Below are 16,651 nucleotides of genomic sequence, written 5' to 3' on the forward strand. Positions count from 1 at the left end.
TATGTCTCGTAATAATTGATAGGAAATTTTTGTGGACATATTGCCTTTTCTTGCATAGGGTGCCAGACACCAAAGGGAGGTAGAAATGTCCAATAACCAGTATAGACATACTCACAACCCAGTGGGACCAGTGGGAACCATAACTTTGATCTTGGAGGGCAGAGTGGAGGGGCAGGCTGGTGAGCAGAGGCCACTATGAGACTGTAAGAGTCATAGTCATGTCAAACCCTTCACAAGATACAAGGCCCTGCAGGCCCCCACTCCAGTCTCACCTCTTTCTATGACTCTGGGCAGAGGTCTCTTGTGCACAGCAGCAGCAGTAGGTCTATCTATAGTTTGGGCATCCCCATCCCCAGCCTTAGTCTTCCTTCACCTTGCCTGAGAAAGAACTGTTCATGGCTTAGAGCCTCAAAGACCTGCACGTGCTTCCATGAGGGTATGCCCAAAGCATCAAGCTGTGCCTGTTTGCCTGTACACGGTCAGAATCTCCACTCTTTGCCTGGGGAAGTTACCTGTCTTGGGACAGGCACGGCATGATGTGTGTGGGGGTTCCCCTTTGTTAACAACAGACTGTAAGCTGCCTCCTGGAAGTCTAGAAGTCATGCCCCAGGCTTATAAGCAAGGCTTCCCTCTTGGTGTTGCTAGCAGGTGGCCTCTCCCAAGAGGAAGGAGAGTAGGGGCCTGTTGAAGGAGAAAGGTAAGGGCTGTTTGGGTGCTCAAGAAAGTCAGCCAGTACTGGGAAGGACACTAGCCTGCAGCTGAAGGCAGACACCCTGGGTCAGTTCTCAAAAGTCACTGATCTGCCACCAGGCAGGGCCAGTCTCCTCAATCAATCCATGCTGACAGATGGTAGCAGAATCAGTGACCTAGAGGCAGAAGGCTCCATTTGTAATCCCAGAGTGGCCCAGGTTCCTAGAGAAGGGCCGAGGGGTTTGTAATAAAAGGAGTGACACAGGGTTTCCAAAAGCCATCTCTGAGTCAGAGGAGGAGAGAAAGGACCGGGATAAGAGAGATGGGGAAAAAAGGGCCAGCTGCTCATTTACTCTGCTTTCCTTAAAAGACAGCAAAGTTGAGAAGGAAAACAAAGATGGATACATTTGAGATGAGGGACACAATAGTGTCAGGGCTGTGATCCCAGCACTCCAGAGGCTGAGGCAGAAGGAGAATTACAACCTGAAGCCAGCCTGGGCTACATAGTGAGACCCTGCCTCAAAGTAAAACAAAATTACTACCCCTATGGGGTGTTGAGTTGTAGGACTTTGGGGACAGTAAATGAATTTATCTGAGCTTCATCTGCTCAGTGGCTGTATTGGCCTCAAATTTACAGTGATTCTCTTATTTCAGCCTCCTGGGAGCTGGGATTACAGGTGTGCACTACCATACCTTGAGGTGTAGCTGGAGTTAATTGTGTCTGGGACTGCAAGGATTCTTTAGGCAGCAGCTATCTTTTGCCCACAATACCTATAAGTGAGGTGTAACATTAAGGGCTCAGGTCTGGCACTCAAGAGAGGTGAAATGATTTGTCCACGACCACACACGACACAAGAATACTACTACTAACTGTACTACTAACTGTCTGCTGGTCACGATTCGCTGAATGCTTTCCCTCTGCGGGACAGCCTACAAGGAACATGGTAGGTCACCAGGGACTGAAAGGGCCCCCGGTAGACCTGGCTACAGAACCTGCAAGTTTCCATACAGTGGTCACTTGCACAGTATTCTGTTAAGTAGGGAGGAGGTTACCTCAGGAAAGGAGGCAGGAACTGGGCCCAGGGTCTCCATTCTTTTCCTAGTGAGATCTGCTGTATTTTGTTCCTGCTTCCTTACTCCTTGAGACAAAGCAAAACCTAGGAAGAAGGGAGCTTCATGAACTGGCTCAAGAAGCTGGGGATGCCCTCAACACTTAGTCTCCAAAGAACATGTCTGTATTCTCCAGTTTTTTTTTTTTTTTTTTTTTTTTTTTTTTTTTGGTACAGAATACTTTGGGTCTGTTGAGAATCCCTTCCACCTTTCTGCCATCCTGATGCGAGCTGAAGCCAGGCTTTGGTCTCCTAAAAGCTTTAGTGTCTGAGAATTTGAAAATGAAACTGAGAGAACAATGGGAACAGCCAGAGGGCAGGGCCTAGCGGCCTATTCAGCTCAGCTGCAGAAGGGCTTGGCACTTTGCCTGGAGTGCAAGAGGTGTGGGGGAATCAAATCCCCAGGAATCGTCCTGACCTGCATTGGAATCAGCCCCCACTTGGTGAGATGGGACAGAAGCCAGGAGAAATCATTGCCTTCACCATGTCCTCCTTCCAGGGGCCCCAGAACCACTCAGGCCCTGCCTGGGATCCCCAGACCCTCTGTGGGTGGCCTGAGGCAAGTGCTGGGTGGAATGAAGGTGAAAGGGCAAAAGTCAAGCCTCAGGGAGCTGTAGACCCCAGATATATGAAACCAGGTCCCCAGATCACAATTGATTCCCATCAGCCTCCATCTTACACCCAAAACACGTTTTGGATCCCAATTTACTCTCAGCTTGGGTTGCTTTAGGAGGAGAAGCCACATATTCTCCCAACATCTAGGCCAGATGCAGGCTTAATTTAGAATCAGTAGTTTTAGGAACACCTAATTCAAACTCTCCTCCTTCCTCTTCAGTCGATGGGAAACTGAGGTCCAAAGTGGGAGAGGTCTCTGGTCTGCCATCCTTGCTGGTCTCACTTTGCATAGCAGGGACTGGGCGCATGGCACTGCAGTCTACAGGACAGTGGTTCTACACGAGATTTTCTTGAGGAAAAAGCAAGTTAGCCTTTTGCTCTGTACAGACATTAGGGATACAAGGGAAGGCAGGTTAGGTAGGGCCTGAGGCACAGCCCCAGAGTTAACTTCAGTTCAGGTCCTGCCATCCAGGAGTGCAGACTCTCAGTGCTACTGCAAACTACTGGCATGGACGTATCTATTTTAAATTTGAGTTAGGCTGGCTTCCTTCTTTTCATAATGGAGGGTACCGAGTTTCAGAGACTTAAGTTGTTCATTCAGGAAAAGCCATTAGGCACCATGCGCAGGGACAACAGGCGTACACTCCAGGCTGGCGTGGGGGGACCCAGCTTGGCCCGGGGGACGTGAGCAAAGCAGGAGCTATCCTGATGACCGCTCTACTAAGTATATTATATTGTCGTGGGTTTCTGCGCCTGCTGAAGGCGCGACTCCGGCTTTGGAGACTCAGGGACAACTCCAGAAATCCCAGTGGAAGGTTCTGTGCCACCAACTCCCCAGAAAGTTGTCTTGAGGGTACCCCACGAGGTAGTCTCAAGCGCAGGGCTGGAGGCAGCACTAGGCGCGTGGTCCTGGACCGCAGAGTGGGGTCTCTTTGCAGCGCCTCTCGACGCTGCCGCACGCGGGTGGGCACGCGCGCCACCCCGCCCCCGGCCCCGCCCCCTCCGCGCGCCCCGCCCCGCCGCGCGCCCTCCCGCCCGCCCGCGCGCCGGGGCCCAGAGCCGCCTCATTGGTTGCACGCCGTCACCTGACGCTCTGTTATTTCCTGTGTGTTGGGAGAATGGAGAGAAAAAACCCGGAGCCGAGCCGCCTTCGGCCCCAGCGAGGCGGCCACGGCCTCAGCCGGGGGAGTCCTCCCTGAAGCGCGCCGGAGCGGGGAGTAATCGAGCGAGCGCGCGGGCCGGAGCGAGCCTCTAGGGGCCGCGGCCCCGGCCCGCCCCGCCGTCGGCCTGGGCGTCCGCGCTGGAGGCGGTAGAGGCGCCCCCACCCCCACCCCGCGCCGCCGCCCCCTCCCCTTCCAGTGCCGGCGGAGGCTGAGGGACGGGTCGGGGGGCTCCTGCAGGTAACCGCCTCCCGGCCGGAGGAAAGGGACGGCCTGAGGGGCCCGGGGCCGGGCCGCGCCGCGCGCCCTGGCGGCTGGGAGCACAGGTCGTGGCCCGGCCCGCCCTGCGAGTGTTGAGCCTCGGGAGTCGCTGAGGGGGTTGAGGGGACCGGTGTGGGCTGCTGAGAGGGCCAACGGCCCGATCGGGCATCCAGGCTGAAGGGGGTCGGGAGTGCTCGGGCTGCGTGCGCAGATACCTGCTCATTGCGGCCTGGGGTGCAGAGGGGTCCGCGTTCCTGGCAGCCCCGCGGGGACCGGCGTTGCTGGCCTCTCGGCTGCGGGCTGGAGGCGAGGCCGGAGCGGTGGAGGGCCGGGCTTGGAGCGGGTCGGGGAGGGGCCGCGCGAACACCTGAGGCCATGTGGATGCGGCTGCCTGTCGCCTGCTGGCGGCCCAGGGCAGGTACCCGGCGGCGGGGCGCGAGCTCGGGGCGCAGGATGCACTTCCTGTGTGGGGCGCTCTCCCCTCCCCCGCCACGGTGAGCAAGGCAGGGCGTGGGGTCCCGCCGAACCCGGGAAGGAGCTCTCTATCGGGGGCTGGGGGTGAGAAGGTGAGCCTCTGAGTCTCTCTTCTTGGGAAAGTGGTGGTTTAAAGGAGAGTTGGCTATCCGGCCTGCGGCGGGAGGTGGAACATCTTGAGTGCGCCGCCACGGGAGTGGAAATTTAGTGTTGGGGCGAGTGGTGCTGAGGATTCCTCCACGGTTTGTGGGTGCGGACACTAGCGTTGCTTGCCTGTCTGTATTCAACTCATTTGGGGGACGAGTCAGAACTGGGGATTTCTCCCCTCGCTCTGCGTTCTCCCGCCAGAGATTAGATGACTCTGGTAAATGCTATAAAATGGATGGAATTTTTTGAGCTATTATCTAACAGGGTGATCTTTGAATGATAATTGGACCCTTATGTTAACAGCCTTAGTGAAGAGTTTTATAAAACGTTTTACGCGGGATGGCATTGGCAGCTGGGGAAACTGTACTAAATTCCAATCTAGGAGGCCAGGAATGCACTTCCAACTTGGCCACCAAATAAACTGTAGCTCTGGGCAAGTTACCTACCCTCTCAGTGCCTCAATCACACTTCTGTTAAAGACTCCCTTGTAGGCCAGACATTTCTAAGGTCTGTTTGAGTTTGGTTTGGTGGTTCTCCCACTCCTGCTTTGTGCTCTCATTTTGACCGTAGCAGCTTTTCTGAGATGCAAGATGTGTCTTAGTGGATTGGAAAGTAACTTGGTCCGGTAGTTTTCCCTCAAATCTCCAGTGTTTTAATGTGCCTCTGAAGAGAAACTGCACGCTATTAATAGTGGTCTAGTCTAGCCTGGGTCGAGAGCACATCATTATATTTTTACTTTGTGGAAGAGTTTTCAGAAAAAAGATTTGGACACTGGCTACTTGGGAAATGTGAATAAGATGATTGGGTCTGTTTTTATTGGAAGCCCTTTCCATGTTGGGAAGGGGTGCTATTTCAAGTTCTTTTGGGTGACATTTGGCTGACTTGAAATTTCCAACGTCGGGCTTCGAGTAGGGATGAAGTAGTTTCACGATGTGAAGTGGTAGGCTAGTAGAATTAACATCTACCTCAGGATGCTGTTTGTTCCTTAATGGTAGCAGGATGCCTCCTGGCAGATGCTTAAGAACTCCAGTTAGTTTCCCTGATTATTATTATTATTTTTTTTTGGTGTGTGAGGGCTATGGGTCATATGCTTTTGAAAGGTAACTTCTTCTAGACCGATCCCAGATCCTGCTCTTGTTTGTTCTAGACTTTCAGTATTGTAATATTTGAAGGACATATGCATAATATGATGTTCTGTGCCTTTTTAAATTTTTATTTATTTTTATTTTTTGTTTTGGCTATTTAGACCTGGCTGGTCTTGAATATTCAGAGATCTTTCTGCATCCCAATGATATTTACCTGGGATTATAAGTCTGTGTACCACACTCAGTTCACTGTCTTTCTTAGATCATCTTTTTATTCTGTCTGCAGTTTAAAAATGGTCTTAACATCAGATGGGGGAATGGGCTCATAATATTAATCTTGTATATGGTTTAATAGAGATTTTCTTTTATATTGATGCCAGGCCTATCACAAAAGGAGAATGAATGCACAGAAGAATTACTTGGAATTTTCCAAAATAAACAATTCTATTAGGATTTGAATTATGACCTTGTTGATTTGAAAAAGTTCCATCTATTCAAATTGGGAGCACCTATCAACACTCAAGTGTGTATTAAGTATACCTGTTTTATAGCTTATAAAGAAAAATTCCTAAAACTTTAGTGAGGTGGTTTGTGCATTTATGTGTATGTGAGAGAAGACCTTACATTTAAGATAATAGGAGATTTGCCTTTTTGATGGTAAAATATTTTAGCAGAATATTTTTAACTATGTAAAATGAAATGGTATGTAGTTGAGATGGTCACATCTATTTTAAATTATATTAGAATTGGTCTTTTATTATATTTAACTTTCTCTTAGAGATCAGAAAGGATACTAACATCTGCATTAAAAACAAAAACAATCTGTAAACTCTGGCCAAGGACTTTTAAACTGTCTTAAAATGTCTACCCCATAGACCTGAGAGTTGTTTACCATTCCTTTTCCTCCAAGCATATAGAGCTAGTGAGAGGTGGGGTTTGACTATGACTCTTCTCTACTAAACCCCAAAGCTTATTACCGGGTTTATTATAACATGACTGCTTGAGGTTCAGATCAGTTAGTGGTAGGTGTGACCCTAAAATCTGTATCTTTCTGCTGTCATTCCAGGCCGCCCCCCCCCCCCCCCCCCCCCCCCCCCCCCCATGAAAACCATGGTGAATATGAAATCTGGACTTAGGTGAAATACTGGAAAGTGATTTTTGTGACCCTTGAGAGTTTCCTGAACTTTTAGTTTGCTCATGCTTGACCAACTTTGCTGGTATGCCTAAGATTTAATCTGCAAGAGGTTTCTCTTTCCTACCTAATTGAGGCATTCTTTCTTGAGCTGGAAACATTAGCTGAAAGCACAAGACATGGAAGGTTGTCTTGTCTGTGTTACTGGTTTACAGTTATGCTTTCACTTTGGCCAAGTGAGACTGGTGACATAGATTTATGCAAAACAGAACCCCTCCCACCCCCTTTCTTTAAGCATTACTTCCTCTTGGGGGTAGTTTTAGTTTTAGGCCCTTGAAAGCCTTGTGGAGGTGATGCTGGGGATTAAGACCAGAGCCTGATTCCTGCTAGCTAGGCAGATACCTCTGCCATTGAGCTACATTCCTAATCCTCTCCAGAATCTTGTGACCATTATACTCACCGTATAGGTGAAAAGATTTTTGTGATTATAAATAAGATTTGGAGTTTCCTTTATTAGGACCATGCTTGCTTTGTAGGTGATACACAGAACTAGCAGGAAGATATGCTATATAACACATTGTTGGTATAACTGTGGCCTCGTCTAGTAATTCTTTATGTAGACTTAAGAACAAAGGACCCGGTGGTGAGGCCTTTAATTCCTGCACTCTGAGAGGCAGAGGCATGCAGATCTCTGGTTAGCCTGGTCTACAGAGTGAGTTCTAGGACAGCCAGGACTACACAAAGAAACCTGTCTGGTAAAACAAATAAAAACATAGGGCTGGGTGTGGTGGTATATGCTTTCAGTCCCAGCACTCTAGAGATAGGCAGGTCTCTCTCTGACTTCCAGGCTACATAGTGTTCCAGGCTGGCCGAAGCTCTAGGAGACCCTGTCTTAAAAACATCAGAAACTATAAAGAATGAGAACACACTAGCTGCTAGAAAACTACCCCTATTGTAAGCTGTTGTGTAGGTTTGGGACACTTGACTGTCAGTCAGCACAATGTAAAATAGATTTGATTGAACATTACATCCCTGAATATTGGTTAAGATCCTGTATATATCTTGTAATTTGCAATAACAGGTAGTCATAGTCTGCTCTCAAGCATGGGAGATGCATTGGTGGGCCAATTCGAGAAGGAGCTATTCTGAAAACAGAATGTAAACAGTAAATAAGAATGTCATTTGGTAATAACTACAAAGAGATTTAAAAATATATAGGTGGATGTGGTGGTGATCACCTATAATCCCAGAACTCATGAGGCAGAAGCAGGATTGTGAGTTTTAGGCCAGCTTGAACTACATAGTGAGCAAGCCTATCTGGAAAAGAAAGAAAGCTCAACATGATAGTGAATGTGGAGTGTCTTTAAAGGTGGTCCTTGTTCTGCTGACATTCTATTGACTGAGCAGCCAGATTAATCTGTAGGCCAAGTAAATAGTACTGTTAGGTAAGGTACTTTGGCCTTGAACGTCTGGAAAAAATACCCAGAGCCACTTCTAGGAAGTGATGTGCCTTTCTCATAGTCTGCTACCACCCCTGATCCTGCTTCCACCTCACGAGCTAGGATCTGTTATGTGCCACTTCACTTGATAAGAAGCACAGTGGATATTTTTCTGACTTCCAAAGTAATGGCTCATATTTTTGATTTTATATGTGAAACCAGGGCTGTCCTGTAACTGAGATGTGGAGCTAAAGGAAGACCACAGTACTGCTGGGACCTTAACTCTTGAATCCTAGAGCCCAGTTGTGAAGCAAGACATAATCAGGGCGAGAAACCAGTGGGGTCTAAGGAGCCGACATGGTTCATCTTTGTGAAAAATAAGTCTTTGTCTACAACTTTATATTGTTATAATGTTTCTTTCTTAAGATTGGATAGTTTTTTAGTTTGTTTGTAGACCAGGTTTCTCTTTGTAGCTCTGGCAGTTCTGGAACTCTCTTCATAGACCATGCTACCAGAACTCACAGAAATTCCCCTGCCTTAGCCTTCTAGGTGCTAGGATTAAAGGCATGCAAGCCCATCACATCCTGGTAATTTTTTTATTTTAAATTGGAGTCCATTTAAAACCCAGATGTTTGTGTAGATGTATGTATGTGCATGCAGATGCACGTGGACGTGTCTGGGTGGAGAATAGCTGTGTGGTGCCTAGCCTTTATGTCAGTGCTGGGGATAAGATCAGGTACTCAAGTGTACATGGACATGTCCTGGTGGAGAACAGCTGTAAACCCAGCTTTTATGTGGGTGCTGGGGATCAGGTCAGGCACTCAGGTGCACATGGACATGTCTGGGTGGAAAAGAGCTGTATGACCAGCCTTTATGTGGGTGCTGGGGATCAGGTCAGGTACTTACCTTTGCATGACAAACACTCCACCTGGGTGGTAAAGAGCTGGGCGGGCCCCACCTTTGACTGTTTCAGTGTAAAGTCACTGTTCTTTTAGTTTCCTAAACTCTAAAGTCAAAAGTCAAAGGGTTAAACTAGATTGTTTCTTTTTTTCTTTTTTAAGATTTATTTATTTATTAATTATGTATACAACATTCCTTCCATGTACACCTGCACACCAGAAGGGGGCACCAGATCTCATTACAGATGTCTGTGAGCCACCATGTGGTTGCTGGGAATTGAACTCAGGACCTCTGGAAGAGCAGTCAGTGCTCTTAACCACTGAGCCATCTCGCCAGCCCCAAGATTGTTTCTTTTTTAAAAGATTGTATTATTTATTTGTGTGTGTGGTGTGTGGGTGCCTGTGGAGGCTAGAAGAGAGTATCCTCTAGAGCAGGTGGAGTTACAGCTGTTTGATGTGGGTGTTGAGAACCCAACTCAGGTTCTAGGGAAGAGCCGCAAGCACTCTTAATTGCTGAGCCATCTCTCCAGCTCCCACTGCTTGTTTCTTGGGGTTTCTTCTGGTTCTAAAATTCTGTAATCATAGATGAAAAGGAAATCAAAAAGCAAGCTAGACACCAGTTAGCTGGGAAAGAAGATGAACTTCCTAGCTTTTGACAACAAAGTTTGTTTCATGTACTTTGTCATCCCTTACCAGAGCCTCTTATAGCTGCCCTTGGTTCTCTCCATCCTCCTACCGCAGTTCCACTCAGTCCCTTGGGACCCTCTGTTTGAAACAATACCTAGCAAGATAACAGACTAGAGAAGTCACTAGTGTTTACCCTCTTAATCTGAAGCCTTAAATATAAACATACCAAAGGATGTTTTTGGCAATAGGATATCTACCGTTTTTGTTTTGATTTTGAAACAAGGCTCATTCTTGTACTGTCTGTGAACTTGATTCTCCTGAGTGCTAGGCATAATCCACCACACTTAAGTCTTCGTAGTTTTTATTACGACAGTTAGAAACAGACATTTATTTTTCTTCTTGAAGCCCTTTACAGGGCACCACAAATGATCTCCCTTAAATTCTTCTGATAGTCACACTGATGGTCACACTGACTATCCACAGCGAATAAAAGGAAAAAGACATAATCATTCCGTTTCATATTAAGATTAACTTTTCCATAGGTCTCCTTTTTACCAATGGTATCACTACTTTTCCAGTTTCCTAAGTCACAGTCTTATGAAGTTACTGTCAATACTATTTTTAATAAAATAAGCTTTCTTTTTAAAAATCGTTTTTAATTATATGTGTATGAGTGTTTTTCCTATTTTTATGTCTGTGCACCGCTTGTGTGCCTGGTGTTTGCAGGGGCCAGAATAGAGTATAATATTGCCTGGAATGAGTTCCAGATGATTGTGAGCTGCCCTGTGGGTACTGGGAATCTAACTTAGGTTCCCTGGAAGAGCAGCTAGTGCTCTCAACTGTGGAGTCATCTTTGCAGCCCCATAATGTAACTCCTGTAATGACACTTCTTTCATTCTGTTCCCACTACTCATACTCAGTGGAATGCTCGTGACCTTTAACATGGCCTCCTATTTCTGCTTAGACCTGGCTCTATCCTTATCCTACCTTGCCCAGAGCATAAGAATCCCCTCTCTTTCCTGATTGAAATATTTTCATGGTTTTCAATAGCACCTTGTAGAGAAAACAGACCCCTTCTGCCTGACTCCTGCTACCTCTCTGACTGCTTTTATCTTGATGCTTTTGCTGTTTTCTAGCTAGATTCACTCTTCAGTTCCTTGAAGATGCTACTTCCTCTATCCAGTACATCAAGCCTTTTCTCATCTTTCATGGTATTTGTGGTATGAATAAATACCAGAAAATAAGCAGTATAGAAAGTGGAGTAAGAAGAAAAAGTGTTCTTGGTGTACATCTGCAAAGTTCTTAAAATAGTAGAAGTGTGTTTGGAGAGCTAAAAGGATGCTAGTTTGGTTGTAGCATAGATAGAGTTTCTCAGACAGTATGTCAAGGACTCTGATACACTGTTGGTGGGTGTGTAAAACGATGTAACCACTTTGGGAAACTTAAAGAAATTCCTAGAAAGTTGAACATGTATATTTTGTGACCAAGCAGTTTTATTTTTATGTATTTATTCAGAAGAAACAAAAGTTTCCACAACTATGATGTATGCAGGAATGCTTATAGCATTTATTCTCATAATGATCATACCCTGGACATAGTCCAGATGTTTGTCCATCAAGATGAACAGACTCATATATGCATGTAATGGAAGGCTCCTCCACAACAAAAAGGAACCATCCATTGGTACTGTAATAAAGATGAGTCTCACAGACAGGCTGCGTGAACAGTTAGAAAATGGATCCTCTTATTTATAAACCAAAACTAACCTGTGATAATCAGGAACAGGATTAGCAAGTAATGCTCAAGCTGGCCTCAAGCTAGGTTATGTGGCTGAGGGTAGCATTGAACTTCTGATCTTCTGCCTCCACCTTCCAAATATTGAGATTACAGGTCTTTGTCAGTGTCTGGCTTTGATCCTCCCCCCTTTGGGTGGATGAGGCTTGACTAAGAGGGGGACATAAGTTTCTAGAGCAGTGATTCTCTACTTTCCTAATGCAGTTCCTCATGTGGTGACTTCCCAACATAACTTAATTTGTTGCTACTTCATAACTGTAATTTTGCTACTGTTACAAATCATAATGTAAGTATTGGGTATGCAGGATATCTGTTATGTGATAATGCCCTCTAGCCTCCCTCCCCCAGTGAAAGGGCTGTTGGACCCCAAAGAGTTGTTGAACCCCAAGGGGTTGTGACCAAAGGTTGAGAATCTCTATTCTGGAGTATGGACATGTCCCCCCCCCCCTTTTTTTGGTTTTTCAGAACAGTGTTTCTCTATGTAACATCCATTTCAATGTTCAATGTTTTTGTTGTTGTGTTTTTTTTTGTTTGTTTGTTTTTTTGTTTTTCCTCCTCAGTCAAGGTTTCTCTAAGTCCTGGCTGTCCTGGAACTCACTTTGTAAAACAGGCTAACCTTGAACTCACTGAGATCCACCTGCCTCTGCTTCCCAAGTGATGGAATTAAGGACATGTGCCACCACTGCCAGCTTGTTCTAGGCCTTGATAGACATCAAACCTGATTAGATCTTGTGTTGTTTATAATTTTATTGTAAGTAAATTATATCTGAAAACAATTTAGGAGTTAACTGGAATCCAGGATTTATTTTGAATCTGTCACTTCCAACTTGAAGCATCATCATCATCTTTCTTACCTGAACAATTTTTTTAATACTTACTTATTTATTATGTATACAACATTCTGTCTGTGTGTATGCCTGCAGGCCAGAAGAGGGCACCAGACCCCATTACAGATGGTTGTGAGCCACCATGTGGTTGCTGGGAATTAGTCATGTGGTCGGGAAGCAGAGGTAGGTAGCTCTCTATGAGTTGGAGGCCAGCCTGGTCTACACGAGTTCCAGATCCACTAAGACTACATAGTGAGATTCTGTCAACAAAATGAAACAAACCTGTAATGTCAGTGGTGAGGAGACAGGAGGATGCCTAGCTAGCCAGCTAGTTTAACTGGATCAGTAAGTTCAGTAAGAGACCCTGTCTCAAAAAATAAGGTGGAGAGCCACTGAGAAAAAATATTCCGTGTTAGACTCTGGCTTCTAGGGTCCCCATGTTTATAGATGAATATGAATATACATACATTGAAAGCAAAACAAAATACGAGTTGGGGCCTGGAGGAATAGCTCAGTTGGTAAAGCACTTGCCTCAGAAATGTGAAGACCTGAGTTTGAATGCCCAGAAGCCACCTTGCTAGCTTATCCTGCTTGATAAAGTTCCAGGGCAATTAGAGACAGCTGCCTTGAACAAAATGAGGAATGTACCTGAAGACCTATACCCAAGCTTATCTTCTGACTCTGAGATGCCCCCTGCACAAATATACATAAAACTGCACACAAAAATAAAACACCAAAGCTGGGTGTCGTTAATCCCAGCATTCTAGAGGTAGAGGCAGGCAGATTTCTGTTAGCTGGAGACCAGGCTGGTCTACATAGTGGATTCTAGGATAGCCAGGTTCACACAGAAAGACCCTGTCTCAAACCAAACGAAAATAACACCAGGCTGAGATTGGAAGCATTCTTACCCTTGATTGCTGGGTCGTCCTAGTTCTGCAGAAATGGCACAGATCGGGGATGGGAGTGCAGTTCTTCTCCAGGCCCAGCAGAGCAGCTCTTCTGTTATCTCTTGGATCCCTACATAAAATTTTTTTTTAAAAGACAAAAAGACTTGAGAAATACTTTCAAACAGCCCTTTACTGTACTCCCATTTATATAGCTTTAACAATGAAAGTAGTTTTGCCTATGATCCATTGGTCTATTGTGACCTATCCTCAACTTCTGTCTCTGTCCATAGTCAGTGTAGGTCATAGGTTATGTAATAGGACATATGTTTATCTCTCCACAATTTGCCCCTTTTCAGATGGCCAAGATGCTGTGCTAAGATTTTTGTCTTTATGTTTTTGTCTTTTCACATAGGTTGACATAGCTTCACATATGTTGAATTTAAATTCATTGTAGAAAATTTACAAGGTGTTCCTATGAGTAATTAACAATAGAGAAAACTTAAGAGGAAATATGACTTGAGTTAATTTAATCTGATAGGAGCAATGAGATAATGAAAATCTTGCTTCTTGGGTATGTTCAAGAGCAGTGGCCAACTGCTCCTCAGTTCTGTAAAATAACTGCAGAAAGGCCCAGAGGAAGCATTGGTGGGTTAGGTGAAGAAACTGAAGAACTCTTTGGCCTGTGAGGAAAGCTGAGAGTGTCTAGAGAATTTTAGAACAGTAGCCCTCATTTGTATTTAGTAATTATCCTACTGGAGGGCAGTCTGGGAAATCTGTCCTTAAGAACAGAATGACTTGTACAAACTCTTGCACAAGCAATGAAACCAACATGAACAGTTTATAGCTACCTGCACTTACGTGAATAGACAAAATGAAAAAGTACATGTATTGACCCAGTTAGTTTAAACCTGACAAAGGGGGCTGGGGTAAAGTATTTGCTTAACATGTGCAAGACCCCACTTCCATCTCCAGGACTGCAAAGATAAATATAATAACAATAAATTTTCATCTGATTGTACAAGACTTTGTGGAAGTGGAATTGAATTCTATCTAGTGTATTCCGTAGGAGAAAGTTGAGTTGGAATGAAAGACATAGATACTATCATTAAGTGTTTCTATGAAGTTAGAATAAAAATTTGCTACACTGATTAACGTGCTGAAAGTTGACTTTTCCTTAAGATATGGGACACAGGTACATGAAACTTAGGGAACTACATCTGGGAAAAATACTTCACTTCAGCCAAGACTGCTAAGTAGATTCCATTCTATGTACAAGAAATGCCAAAATAAAATAATTTTTTCCCAAGAGTTTAGTGTCTGTAGGAGAGTCAGACATAGAAAATTAACATTTATAAAATTTGCAAAAGATCTATAAGGCTGGACGAGTAGTGTAATGAGAGCTAGGGTAGAATCATGGAAGAGGCTACTCCTAATCATGGAAGAGGTTACTCTTGATTGAGTATGGAAAGAGTATAAGACAAAGCTATAGAGGAGGAGAGTCATTTAGTGGGCCTTAAAGGATAGCTAGGAGAGAGAGAGCTATGTGGGAGCATTCCAAAGATAAGTTCTTTAAGACGGGTTAAAAGTATGTGGTATATTGATTGCTACAGCAAAGTGGACTCTGGAGCATAGCATGAAGTTGACAAGGGGGCTGGAGAGATGGCTCAGAGGTTAAGAGCACTGATTGCTCTTCCAGAGGTCCTGAGTTCAACTCCCAGCAACCACATGGTGGCTCACAACCATCTGTAATGAAATCTGGTGCCCTCTTCTGGCCTGTGGGAAATACATGCAGACAGAACACTGTAAAAATAAATAAATCTTTTTTTTATAGTTTTTTTAAATATTTATTTTTATTATGTATACAATATTCTGTCTGTGTATATGCCTGCAGGCCAGCAGAGGGCACCAGACCCCATTACAGATGGTTGTGAGCCACCATGTGGTTGCTGGGAATTGAACTCAGGACCTTTGGAAGAGCCGGCAATGCTCTTAACCACTGAGCCATCTCTCCAGCCCAATAAATAAATCTTAAAAAAAAAAAAGTTGACAAGGTAAGTAGTCAGAAGAAAGTGTGGCCCAAGCTGCCTAAGACTGAGATTGATGGACTTCGAATTTGTGTACTTGATTCACATAAACAGAAGATGGTTTGGGAAGAGAGGTGTAGTGTATAATTGAGAGGCTTTTTTTTTCTCACTGTGAGGAAGACTGGGGATGGAGAGGTGGGAGGGTTGGAGCCAAGTGATGAATTGGTGAGTTTTGCCTCTTCTGGTTTTCCCCATGCCCCAAACCCAAGCTTCATAAAAGGAAGCAGGAACTGTAGCAACTGGTTTAAATAAAATGGACTTGTAGGAAATTCTGATACTAATCTGCTTTAACATCAAAACAGGAAAGGATATTGCAGTGACCAAACTCATTATAAATAACATAATTTTATATAACAGATTCTAAAAGCTAGACATCTTAAATACTTGACAAATGTTGGCTTATTTAATTCTTTTGTTTGTTTGTTTTTTTGAGACAGGGTTTCACTGTAGGTTTTTAGAGCCTGTCCTGGAACTAGCTCTTGTAGACCAAGCTGGCCTCAAACTCACAGAGATCTGCCTGCCTCTGCCTCCCGAGTGCTGGGATTCTTAGAAAACTTAGGAGATAATGATATCTCCCATTTTCCAGATGAGCAGACTGCATCCTGGAAGAATTGAGTAACTTGACCAGGATCACCCTAATTAATACATAGCAGAGTCAGCTTTTGGTGTTGGGACCCTGGCTCAGAACTGTGCTTTTAACTGTACCTGATGTTAGTTATTCTGTATCTAATTTAAATGAGTGGAAAACCAATTGGCAACTAAGTAGATGATCCCTTGGAAGAGGGAAGATTTGGTTTTGGATCTTAGGAAAAGGAGAATGAAGAACTGCTTTTCTGGGACCCATCTGTGAGAGGATAAGGAAAAAGATAAGTCACCATCACATTCCCAACATGCAGAGTAGTACATGGTTTGTGCTTAGCAAGTATTTTTGAGTGAATCAATAAGGAAAACAGAGTTTTGCAGCCAATTCTCCCAAGAAATATACCATGGGAAGGGTCAGATGCTTTCACTGTTGAGGGTCCTTTCTCAGCAGGTTTCATGAGTTTTATTTATTTATTTATTTATTAAAGATTTCTGTCTCTTCTGCCACCTCCCCTTTCCCTTCCCCTCCCCCAATCAAGTCCCCCTCCCTTGTCAGCCCAAAGAGCAATCAGGGTTCCCTGCCCTGTGGGAAGTCCAGGGACCACCCACCTCCATCCAGGTCTAGTAAGGTGAGCATCCAAACTGCCTAGGCTCCCACAAAACCAATAGTTGCAGTAGGATCAAAAACCCATTGCCATTGTTCTTGAGGTCTCAGTAGTCCTCATTGTCCGCTATGTTCAGCGAGACCGGTTTTAACCCAGGCTTTTTCAGACCCAGGCCAGCTGGCCTTGGTGAGTTCCCGATAGACCATCCTCATTGTCTCAGTGTGTGGGTGCACC

At 44.9% G+C, this 16,651-nt stretch overlaps 1 protein-coding gene across 3 annotated transcripts in view; it reads left to right on the top strand.

The window, feature by feature from the left end:
- Tcf20 (transcription factor 20) overlaps positions 1-16,651 on the top strand; it is a 160,141-nt gene that overhangs the window by 60,035 nt on the left and 83,455 nt on the right. The window contains exon 1 of one of the 3 annotated variants that reach the window (XM_050128148.1): positions 3,497-3,814. The exons of 1 other annotated variant lie outside the window; for it this stretch is intronic. The gene's annotated coding sequence lies outside the window, so the exon portion shown is untranslated. Of the gene's footprint in view, positions 1-3,496; positions 3,815-4,305; positions 4,330-16,651 lie in introns of those variants that run through there. One more of the 3 variants, XM_050128165.1, reaches the window with a different exon arrangement.

This window comes from Alexandromys fortis, unplaced genomic scaffold (assembly GCF_014885135.2).
Source record: "Alexandromys fortis isolate MF-2015 unplaced genomic scaffold, M_Fortis_MF-2015_v1.1 scaffold_28, whole genome shotgun sequence".
NCBI classification, from domain to species: domain Eukaryota; kingdom Metazoa; phylum Chordata; class Mammalia; order Rodentia; family Cricetidae; genus Alexandromys; species Alexandromys fortis.